The 12,471-nt window shown below is 40.8% G+C and overlaps 1 protein-coding gene across 3 annotated transcripts in view; it reads left to right on the top strand.

Moving 5' to 3' along the window:
• kcnip4a (potassium voltage-gated channel interacting protein 4a) overlaps positions 1–12,471 on the top strand; it is a 158,549-nt gene that overhangs the window by 131,485 nt on the left and 14,593 nt on the right. The window lies entirely within an intron of this gene.

The raw sequence follows: 12,471 nt of genomic DNA, 5'->3' as shown, positions 1-12,471 counted from the left end.
TTTGTAGGAATTTGGCCTCTCTGAAGTAATTTATCTTCACATTTTCACACACACACACGCACAGCCTGATCCTTTGCACACACATGTACATTTCGTCTCCCAACGCAGAAGCATTAGCCCAAAGTGCTGAGCAAAGCCTCACAGGGTGCAGACTAATCAGAGTGTCACACAATGATAAATAATTCTGTGTTTCAGCTGCGCACAGCAACACCCCCCAACCTCAACCCTTTATCCCCTCTATCAGACACGCGAAAACACACATTCACAAGCACACAATTACCCCAACAGGGATGGAACGCTGTGGCAATTTCGATCCGCCTTTTGCCATTATCCGGCATGAGTGCAGACAGTGTCTTAGCCCTGATATCCATCTAACAAAGTTCCCGTGTTCTCGTTGTCCTTGATGGGGATTTATGGCCCGGCAGCAGACAGAGTTAGTGTCAGCGCTGACCCGGGTCGCTTTTGTCACAGATAGTGTGTTTTCACTTTCAGTAATGAACTGGTCCCGGTTGTGTTAGGTCGGGGGGTTGGTGCATGAGACAGCTCCAGCTCAACCAAACCATAAATATAATTGGGTTGGACTAATAACAAAACTCTACATCAAAATAAATAGTTGCATTGACTTTGAGACGTTTTAATGTTACCATAAGTTTGTCCTTATTTATTACAGCATGAGCAGTTAGAGGTGATTGGTCAGGAAAAACACAGGGTAATGCGGGGTACACATTACAAGATAATATAGCCAAATTTGGGCCTGATTCCTCCCTTCCGACAAAAGTAAGCAAAGTCCCGATTCTTTGATGGTTCTTAAGATTGTCTTGCCAAATTTTCCAGCGGTGTGACGCATGCTAAGTGTGATTTAACTTCCCCCAATCTACTTGGAAGAACGTCTTGGCCACACCATCGCACAATCTGATATCATGTAATGTGGGAAAAACCATATGGGGGAACCCCAAGGACAGCTCTTTCAAGGACTCTGTGGATTGTCACGTGTAACGAAACAAGCCAATTGCCCGTCTTCCGCCATGTTTGTTTACTCTAAAGCCACGTTTGACAATGAGATTTAACGAGATAGACAGTTTTGAGAGTCTTTTATGGACTCTGGTTGGTGGCGTATGGGATCTGTTAGTATGTGGTGTGCTGTTTTGGTCATATCGCTGCTCTCCACACACTATGGGATGTCCATTATCTATACCGCTTATCCTGTTCAGGGTCGCAGGAGCTGGAGCCAATTTCATCTGTCATTGGGCGAGAGGCGGGGTACACCCTGGACTGATCGCCAGTCAATCACAGGGCTGACACATAGAGGCCGACAACATTTCACGCTCACATCCAAACCAGCAATTTAGAGTTACCAATGAACCTACTGAGCATGCCTTTGGCCCACTTTGGCCCTCTTCGTCTGAACTCTCTAGCTGTGAGGCGAGCTTTGATACATCTGGTAGTATCTGACAATTGCAGCTGATGCATGACGGTATTGGAGTTGTTTATTGAAGGTTTTTAAAAAATATCTACTTACATTTTGGCTGGATCGTCATGGATATGGCAAAGGTATTCATGGTTCCCAGAGGATAATCCTTGGGTTGGCTTGAGCCTGTGTAATCATTGTACTCATGTGTGTGTTAATGGATCAATTTGGCAGCAGTGTCAAGCACTTTGAGTGGTTGGAAGACATGAAGGGAGCTATGTAAGCACAGACTTTTTACAATTTACCATTTACCAATGACTTTAATAATACATTAACTTTTCTTTTAGTGTTTCTTGTACTCACACTAACGCCCCCCTCAAGACTTAACTTCAGAGCTCCCCTTTACTTTAAGTTTAATGCCATTGGTGCCATCTTCAGCACTACTTTGAAAGTCTACCGCCATGCATGCTGGCCGAACTTTGATTTAACACTCATACCAGCCTGTTGAATTTTCATGATGCAACATAACGAATGACCTTTCGGCTGTTGGTGCCATTCTGTTGTGATCTAGCAGTTCTGACGTTCCTGTCATTGATAGTCACATCATGCTTGTGTAAAACCGTCTCTACAGTGTGGAATGACAGGAGTGTTATGAGTCCAAAGCTGACAGGGTTAGTCATAGAAGTCTTATGGAGTTGTTTAAAGTAGATTGGAATGGGTTTTTCATTTCGTTAAGTGCAGAAGTGTGTACATTTCCAGTACACAAACACTGGCGTATGGGTGAGGTATAAACGTCGCTGCATATTTATAGGTTTGTTTCTTTGTTGAGTCACAAATCCATCATCAAAGTTAAGTCAGCAGAATTGTTTAGCATCTTTTTTATTATTTCAGATCATGACATTTAAGATCCGTCCAGTTAATTTAATTGGAATTCTCCATTGCGGGAATCAACCTTATGTATCCCAAGCAATCAAGTCAGATTTTACAGACTTAAAATAAGACTCGGTTTCAGGTAGTGAAGTCGGAGGTATGCCTCTCCAAGCTGTAAATGTTCATCCACTTACCACGCCATTAAAAGGACAACAATCAACTGGCCCAATTACCCTTTTAGTCATTTTCTATGATGCCTATTTAGAGCGGCGACATGATTGACTTAACCTTTGCTTGAGCGTCCGAACATATGGGTCCCCGTGGTGTCTTTAGAGGGAAGGAAGGGCACGGCGGAGGACTCTGCCTGTCAATTTGAGTCAGAAAAGCAAGGACAAGTATCACTCGAGCAATCAGTTTTGATGAAAACATCACAGTTAATAAACTGTGAAAGAATGAGGATGACGGATGCGTCCGAGCCAAGGATGTGATATGGATGATTGCGGTGCTTAAAGGCTGTATTTAATTAAATGACCTCTGTACTGCAGCCATACAGGGATGCAGTATAATGTATGACGTTATTAAACCTGAATACAGTATATGAACCAGAGCGCTACTTGCCTACGCAGATTGTGAGGGTCTTATTAAAGAGGAATGCTGCATGCTTAAGCTCGAGAGCTTTGAAGAAGCACATGTGGTATTTATTTTTCAATCAAGGTTGTACGACCGCTCATTCAGCATAATCATGACTATAATTAGCCAACAAAATGAATAATTATTTTCTCACATGAATACAGCAACAATATTTTTAATAATTAAAGCAAAGACATAGGTTCTCATGCATAATGCAGGAGAATCCAGACAATTCCAGGCTTTATAGTCCCCTTTTAATATCCTTAGATGACTGCTACCGTCCTTTTTTCTGACTTTACACAAACCAAAAGAGTTAATTCATCCCTCCTATTAATCTAGGATAGCATATCAAGATGGAAATAGCCTGGTCTCTCCGCAAACTTCATCATTTTAATGTAAAGAGAACTGGGACGCTGGAGTTGAAAGTGCTGACTTGGATCTACAGTGAGCTTATCTCATTACCAGGAACTTCTAGAGGATATTGAAACAGCACTGAATGCACCGAGTCCGATCAAATATCGTACACCATTAGCTGTGATGCCAGCCGGTCCAAAAACACCCCAAAAAAAAGTGGTGGTACTTTTATTAAACCACAAAGATCTGCATGCGCAAAAGAAAACCACCGGAAACACAGACTTGTTTGAGTGAAATTAGCTGGTGTTGCAGACTGTTAATCATTCTGTCACAAAAGTGGTTTCCACCTTTTACCCCTAACAGTGATTAAACGCCACAAAAGTATTAAGTTAATAGGTAATCAACCCCGCAGGCCAATTTTGTTCCAATAAAGCGAGCTGATCCACAGTCTCAAAAGACAACAGATGCCGTGTCTGCCCCAGTTCGGATATCTTGTTTGTCTTTTGGCTGAGCTGCAGTGCACAGAGAAAATTAGATTTCTTCCCAATTGCTTGCTTTGGGAGCTGAAGCTGTTTATGTGAAATATAAACAGCGAATATCATGTCGGAATAAAAATCCATAAATCCATTAATGCACTTTTGTGAATGCATCAGTGAGAGTTTCCTGTCAACAAATGGAATGCGGATGACTCACTTGCATGTGATTCATAAAGACTCTCTCCTCTTTGAGTATGTGTTCTACCTAAAGCTGATGCGTGATAGAACGTCCTCATTTCTACCCGTAATATTCTGGATAAGAGAAGTAAAAAGGGCAGAGGACCTCTCCTTCCAAGCTTTTCTTTTAGTCTTGAAACTCTTCCAGGAGACAAATGGTTGCAATTAAAAGCAACGTCTGCTCTTTCCCCTTGATTCCAATAAATGCCTCTGCCCCCTGATGGCGTGTCATTACAACCAGCGTGAGCCCCCCCCCCTCATAAAGAACCTTGGCACCCAGTCTCCAGAGCTGCAGTCAGTCACAGTCAGAACAGCGAAGGACGGTGTCTTATTTGATGACCGTCTCATGGCTGAAAAATTAGCTTCTGAGACTTGCAGACACATATTTCTTATAAATTTATAACAGTGATTTTAACCACTGCAAGAAAATGATCCATATTATACCGAAGCCAACTAGCTAATGGCAGAAAGTGGTGGCTACTGCTTCGGGTTTCCGTCTTGCCTAGTTAACCCGAGGGTTAGAAATAATGGCTTTGGTCCATTTGGATATTTACACAAATTTATTCCCAGTCTTCTTAAAGACAGATTTATTTGGATCATTGGCAGTAAAGCACGGAACGTGATGTAACGTACCTCCTTGGATGAATAAATTCATATCACTGCAGAAAGATTTGAAATGCAAAACAGTGTTTTTGCATTCAGGACACTTGGACGAATGTTGGGTTTTGTGGTCTCAATAGTGAGCCCAATTGGCTTCGGTTTAAAGACAGCCAAGCAGTGACACGGCCGTCCTATGCCTCCCTAAGTCGATTTCCATTTTTCCAGCCTGCCGTAAGGTCCTGGAGGCTGTTTTTATTAAATAACAGCAGTGACATATCGCTCTCACGGTCTCCAATCTTTGGGCTTATTTGTTTTTGCGCCCAACAAATGGGAACAAATGGCAGCTCTGTATCTACCTCCCTCTTTGTCCATGCATGTGATTCATCTGATATAAAATGAGCGTTTCTCTGCACACAGCGGGGTCTGTGTTTGAATTACTTTTCTTTTATTGACTTGGATCTGCAGATCTAACACTTGCAAAACGCAGAATTGTAACTAGCAGATGTCCAGTGTTGGCAGCTCTGGTATTCTGGATTTCAGCTCTAATTTGTTTCGGAGCATTAGGAGGTATTTATATTCATTACACCTCAGGAAAGGCAGAGTCAGCCTTTGCGGAGGAGCTAGATGTTTCAAATCTTCTGTCCTGGGGCAGATGCATTTCTTTTTCGCACTTCCTTTCACCTTTTCACAGTTCGGTCTTTGATGGAAGTTGGTGTATTTAAGTTCTTCAAGGGGAAGGGTGTGAACAGTCTTTTCCAGTACACATGGTGTCACCAGCTTTTTTAAACAAGTAGATCCCACCCATTTCCAATTATTTTCTGCGTACTGTGAACATTTTAAACTCAAATAATGCTGAACGCACAATATTACTCATTGCTTTTCAATTTGGACAGGATTGAAAAGCATGTATATCCAAAATTTCCCATTTGCCCATGAGCCGAAAACTCATCACAACACATTTATAAACCGCCTAATTTTGCATCTAGCTATATAACAAGTTCCCTTTTCCATGAACCTGTCCATCTAAAATCAATTCACATCAATTTCTTCACCTTATGTTTGGAAAAAATAAGCAGAAAGCAGATGCGTAATTGACCGTCCAATTTAGCATTCCGCTGGCAGCCTCTTTATGCCAGTCGCGTTGGCGTGACTTTAAGCGAGCAGGTCAGAGTGATATCACTTTTTTCGTTGGGATTCATGCCAACATGAATAAATATCCACAACTGGCCAAGCTGCCAGACCCTGCTCGTCTGCCGTCCTTGTCCCCCCCCCCGTCTTGCCGGGTTTAATTTCAGTTAATTGCTGGCTGCCAAGTGTCTGTCACATTTGTCCCTGTTTCGTTAAAAAACAACATCCAGCCTCGGGACTTTAACACTATGATGAGGTGTTAAAGTGAACCTGCTGTCCTCATGCGAACCCAATAAATATTTGGCTTCAAAGTAAAAAGTCTCCCATCCTCTAACTCGTGCTGATTGACGTAGATTTAATTTGCCCAAAAGGCTTCTGCCTTTGCATTTGTGTAATTGACCATATGACAATATGACCTTCTCTAAATGTTCCGTGTGTACACTGCGGCTAATACTGAGTTGACCTTTAGGAAGATGGGAGAGTTTAAATTTGAAATCGACAGAGGTATTGACCAGTCTGCATAGCATGTCAACAATCATTAGCTTTGACCTAAACGTTATCTGATTAGATAATAAGTTCATAGCAGCCATCAGGTACGGATTTGACTCGGTATGACAGTGCTGGGCTCTTATTTCTCTTTAGCTGGCAAAGGATGGATCTTCTGATTGATCTTTTGAAAGAGGCAGTGACTCCCTCATTTTCACTTTGATACCATCTGTCTGGAGATGTGCAGGAGACAGATTAAGGTATTAAGAGATTAATACCTGGGGACCAGTGATTTAAACTCCTTCTATACCAGCCACTTTAAAATACAAAGTTCAGTCCAGTCAATGCACTGTTGAGATCTCCTCTTAAAGTGACCTTTAATATATATTTGAACAAATGGTAGCAAGTATATTTGGGAGCAAACTCCCCATGAAGTCAGACATTTTCTTGGTCCCATTTAAAATTCAGCTCCTTGACAATTTCCCAAAATGCACCATAAACATCTGCTCTTACCGGTATTATCTGAGAGATTGATGTCAGAACATGGCTTTTGCCACTCTACATAACTTGGAGGAACATGTTGCTTATCATTGGTATCATGTGTTGGCTCGGAATCCTGATAAAGGCTGACCCAGTCTCACGACGAAATTGCTTACTTATCAGTGCCCAAGGACCAAATCTCTGAAGAGTAATTTATCGCCTCTGAACGAGGAACCAGTTTGGACCACAAGCAAAGAGTCACATTAAGATGCAGAAAGATGGAAGGGCAGCACTGGTGTCCACTGCATGATAACATCACTCACAGAAGGGGCTCTAAATGTCCCAGAAAATTATTCCACTGTGCCTGAAGCAGTGATAACTTCAAACCGAAGCCGAAGAATATCAATTCCAATTTCTGCAAGATATTAAACACCAGTCAGCCAGAAAGTAACTTTCTGATCATGTCTGATAATGCTGCTTTTTACTGCCAGTGTAATCATCCATATGTGTATTATGGCCGCTTTTACATATTTTGCCCTTAATTGGACAGCAGTGCACACAGTGCAGCCTTGAGAAGAACTTGATACCCCGAGATTGGTGGTTGATTATTCTAATGTTTTATTGCTCGGACTGAATACAGGCTATATTAGGAGTGAGCTCGGGGGCAGATAAGATCAGCTGAAGACAAGCTCAGGTGTTACATTTGTTTGGGTTGTTCGCTTAGTAGTGGCTTTTTGATGAGGTCATCAGGGATTTACTGCCTCTATAATAACCTTAATTATTGTAGACATATAGAACAATGACTAACACTTAGTTGTAAGTTAAATTTACATTCATTAGGTATACTTAAATGAACATTTAAGGCAGTTTTAGAAATGCATAAATGCTAATTCTGATTCCAACGTATCAATGCCATTGTTAGCTTCTACAACAAATCAATAAAGGAGGCTCATATTGACTCATGTATAATGTATGTGTGCATCTAAGACTGTACTTCTGGTACTTAGCATGTATTTAAATGTTGTAATTTTTTTGTTAACCTTATATCCAGTGTGTATTCAAAGCTGTTTGGCAAGTATCAGCATGCTACCAAAGGCAGTCAAAACAGTAAACCTAGTATCCAGTGTGTATTTAAGGCTGTTTGCAAGTATTAGCATGCTACCAAAGGTAATCAAAACAGTAAACGTAACATCCAGTGTATATTTAAGGCTGTTAGGCAAGTATTAGCATGCTAACAAAGGTAGTCAATACAGTAAACCTAGTATCCAGTGTGTATTTAAGACTGTTAGGCAAGTATTAGCTTGCTAACAAAGGTAGTCAATACAGTAAACCTAGTATCCAGTGTGTATTCAAGGCTGTTAGGCAAGTATTAGCATGCTAACAAAGGTAGTCAATATAGTAAACCTAGTATCCAGTGTGTTTTTAAGGCTTTTTGGCAAGTGTTAGCATGCTAACAAAGGCCCTAAACAGTAAACAATATTTCTGCTAAGCATCTAAATATTAGCGTTGTCATTGTGGGCATGTTAGCAAGCTGATGTAAGCATTTAGCTCACAGCAATACTGTCCCCAAGAACAGTCTTGCAGAGCAGCTAGCATTGCTATAGACTTCTTGTTCCAACAAAAATAAGCATGTTAGTGTGTGTGTGAGGATATTTGTATTCACTTAAATATTTGAGAATGATTTCAGGGTACTAATGTAATATTTTCAAACCCATGCTTTAGCTTTTTGATTATTTAAAGAGCTTTTCGTATTACCTGAGTGGAAACAGGCTTTTCTATTCAAAGCATGCAGTGAAACCAAGAGAGGTCACTGGGACTCATTCAATTAGCCTAAGTCAACCACCAAGTGTAACATAGAGCCACTGTCAAAGAGTGTTCAAAGATTTCCAGACCATTACTGAAGCTGTGCAGCCTGTAACACTATCATGTAAACTGTCAGAGGATAAGTTGTGTGCTCCCTTGGTGTCATGGCCTACTTTATTGAGCCCCGCCTTTTTTGGCGCCGCAGCTCTAAATTAACGGCGAGGAGCTGGAGATAAACTGCGTAAGTTAAGACCTCTGCTTAGACGCACACACAAATACACACCAACAGAGGCTCTTGAGAAAAGACACATAGTGCTAGTATAACACACAGATTTAGCTACACTATTTAAAGCTGATACAATTGGAAGAAAGGCTAATTGCTTAGTGAGAGAGAAAGCAGGGGTAAAAAAAATGTAGGGTCTGATTGATGCTATCAAATATATCGGCTAATTTCACACAGATTAAACCAAAAATTCCCCAATCATAGAACCATTTAATAACTCTAATTTGAATCTCATGCCAAGTAAGGGGCTTTTGCACTTATTTTATTTAATCATCCATCCCATGTGGACCCTCAGGGCATCATTTGCCTCCGTGCTGCACTTATTGAACATACACCCTCAAAGAAGCAGCAAGCTCAGCAGCAGTGTACATCAAACTGTGCGTTCAGCACATAAACTGACCCAACATTTATGAAGAGCAAGCAGCCATGTGAGGTCAGCTGAAGACATTGTAATTTGGACGTAATATAAATGTTAGCTCTATGTATGAGCCATTTGTTTTGGCTGTATGGATCCGATTGATTTGGGGTTTGTGAGGTTTGCCCTCTGGCTTTATTTTAGCTTTAAAATAAATGACTCCTTAGTCCCAAACCTCGAGGGAGTGCAGCAATTGAACTATGATCGATCAGGGGAGTCATTATTCTCACCTTTTTTCTTCAGGGTAAGTTGCATTTTTGTCGGACCATTGAAGAAAAATATGCTATAGTAGACGTTTTTTATGGCTATAGTCTTCAAAGCAGGCTACACTTTCTCCTTCAGGAACTATATTTTGAGGCATTTTTCCTTGTTTATAGCTCCATTCAATCTCATTTTCTTGTATTGCCGCAGGCTCAAACGGAACAGGCAGCATTGTTACACCGAGCAGGTGATGAATTACATTTCTGATGAGCTGTACATTCAGCTGCACGCTGCCATTACGGCAGCAGTCACTCAACAACATCCTACCGTCTGTTTATTTCTTTCGAGGAAGGCAAAAGTGTGGCATGACTTAATGTGTGTGCACGTAATGATTGAATCAGTGACTCTAAAGAATCCGTAATTTTTGCTTGATTCTTCAGGACAACACCACTTTTATGTTTTGATTGTTTTACCCAGCAAGATGGTAACCTTTGACCTTTGTGGGTAAGGCCACCAGAGCAAGCACAGCACACATTATCACACACATACTGAGGCGTCAGATCCATTTTGTCAATAAAGTAAAAGGTCAAACATTAATCAGACAGCCATGACTGCATGCTCTTTTCCTGCCTGATTAAACCCTGTGTCACTCACACTCTGCTTCACTCCACTTTAGAGATCAGTTTTTATTTCGTTTAGCTTTTTACTGACATTAATTCTTTCAGTTGTAGTTTGAACACACTCATTGCTCAGCTGCTGAAGAACATACAGAAGTCTATCACATTGTCCTTGAGCTCCAAGCAAGGAAAGATGTCTCCATGTCACACACCGGCTTGCTGTCAAGACTAATATCACCTGGTAATAAAAGCAACATCTGTCTAGTTTATCCTCAGTGAGGACACTCAGACGTCTCCTCTCCACTCAGGTAGGAAGGTGTGTGTCAGGCGAGTAACAAGAACAGATGAGGCTTCACTGTGTCTCTAAATCCTCTAAATCTCAAAGTTATTGCGTTGTTGTAGAGGGCAATAAGAACTGGCTGTAAACTGACAGGTGAAACATAACAGAATTGACAGTGTGTTTCACTGTTTGAGGACTTTGTTGTACCCCATAATGTTGGGATTTAGGTAATATAATTGCTAACCATGTTAGATGCTAGCATGATGTAGACTTTGCATTTATAGTTATGTATCTCAACCACTGTTTGATGAACTGGCTGTTCAGAGTGCTGAGAGGATAAATTGTTCAGAATTCTGTGCTCCCACGATGTTTGACTGTTGGATTGACATTTATTTGTCCAGACATTCATGTCCCTCATGTCATTGTAAAGACATTCCCATCAATATCAGCTGTACCTTGTACTGTGTTTAGTGCTTGAAAGCACATGGTAGCATGCTAAGAAGGTAAACCAATATGGAGAAAATGGTTCACATCTTACCTACTGACCATCAGAATGTTAGCTTTGTCATTGTCAGTATGCTAGCTCAATGCTAGTGCTTTGCCAAAGTAGGCAGTTAGCGTGGCTATAGACTCTCATTCTTATTTTATTTATCGATTTATTTGCCTCTGTTTGAAAGAAACATACATTATTTGACAAAGCCAATGCCATTCCCATCAATATCAGCTATAGCTACTTAGTGCTAAAAAGCACATGTTAGCATGCGTAGGAGCTAAACCAGTTTGGTGAAAATGGTACACCTTTTACCCTCTGACCATCAGAGTGTTAGCTTTGCCATTGACAGCATGCTATCTCAACACAGTGCTTTGCTATAAGTAGACAGTGAGCATGGCTGCAGTCTTATTTTACTTATTTATTTATTATTTGACAAAACTAATGACATTCCCGTTAATAACAGCCTTAATTTGTGCTTAGTGCTAAAAGCTTAAAAGTTATGCTAAGAGGCTAAACCAAAATGGTGGCAATGGTGATACAATGGTAAAACTATTACCGATTTACCATGCCTTGTCATTGTCAGCATGCTAGCTCAATGCAGTGCTTTGCATTAGTAGGCAGTTAGCATGGCTTTGGACTCTATTTTATTTATACATTTATTTGCCCTCTCTTTAAAGGAAACATACATAATTTGCGGCCTTGCCACTTTTGACTCCAGCACTCTATAATGAACTATACTTTCATCAATGTTGAAGATGGCCAAAAACATTTCTACTTCCTGAACACTTACACCACTCCTACTATTTTTCATGTTTAGTTTTTTCTTGCCCTGTATTTCTACACTGAGTCATTGTTCTGCTTACAATTTTCCACTGGACCTCCATGATGTTGCTTGACCAGGTTGCAGATTTATACACCAATTTTTCCCAGCCTTTATTTAATGATGTAACTGCTAGCGCTATGTCCCTTTATAGCTCAGGTTTATGGAGGTCCCTTAGACTCCCCATCAGCCATTGTGGCGCTAGGTTGTCTAGTTATAAACATGCTTTGAGCTCTACCTCACCTATTATTTTTACCTGCTATCAGGGCCTTGAAATTAATTGAGTCTTGGCGTGATTGACAAACGGTTTGCAGCTCTTGAGAGCCTGCTGCTGCTATCAATCCTCACACTGCATTTTTCAGAATAGCCCAGAGCGGGAAGGGAAATGGGCTTGTGGACTTGTTACTTCCTGCTTAATGACTTTCATAATCACAGTGGTGCTGCATACGAATTGTGATTAATATGTTTCATTCTGTATTGTGGTCATGCGTCCAAACCTTTAACAAGCCAGATTAGTTTACAAGTCAGGTAACAAGCTACCTTTACTACCCCGAGAGGAGGACCATACACTTTAGTGAAGGAGCATACTCGGCTATGTGTGAAAGGAGTTGACACCTGATGAGATATTAAATTACACTCCCACGTGAGGTCATCGACTCCATATCACATTTGCAGCTTGTCTTTACACTGGTGACCTACTGTGTGCTAAGAGACTTGTAAATAAGTAATGTAACCCAGTGAACTAGTTGCTGAGGACGTACATTGACGACATATTTAGGCAGCCTTGAACTAGTACTTTACTTCTATAGATTAACATACAGATACGCCTATTTTCTTATAAATGTATTTATTGTCTGCAACTTCAATCCAAACCTATATTTTTAGTTTCT

The sequence above is a fragment of the Semicossyphus pulcher genome, unplaced genomic scaffold (genome assembly GCF_022749685.1).
Source record: "Semicossyphus pulcher isolate SPU_LCO1_2020_fin unplaced genomic scaffold, fSemPul1.0.p SCAF_21, whole genome shotgun sequence".
In the NCBI taxonomy this organism is placed as follows: Eukaryota; Metazoa; Chordata; class Actinopteri; order Labriformes; family Labridae; genus Semicossyphus; species Semicossyphus pulcher.
This window is presented reverse-complemented; position numbering and strand designations above follow the sequence as displayed.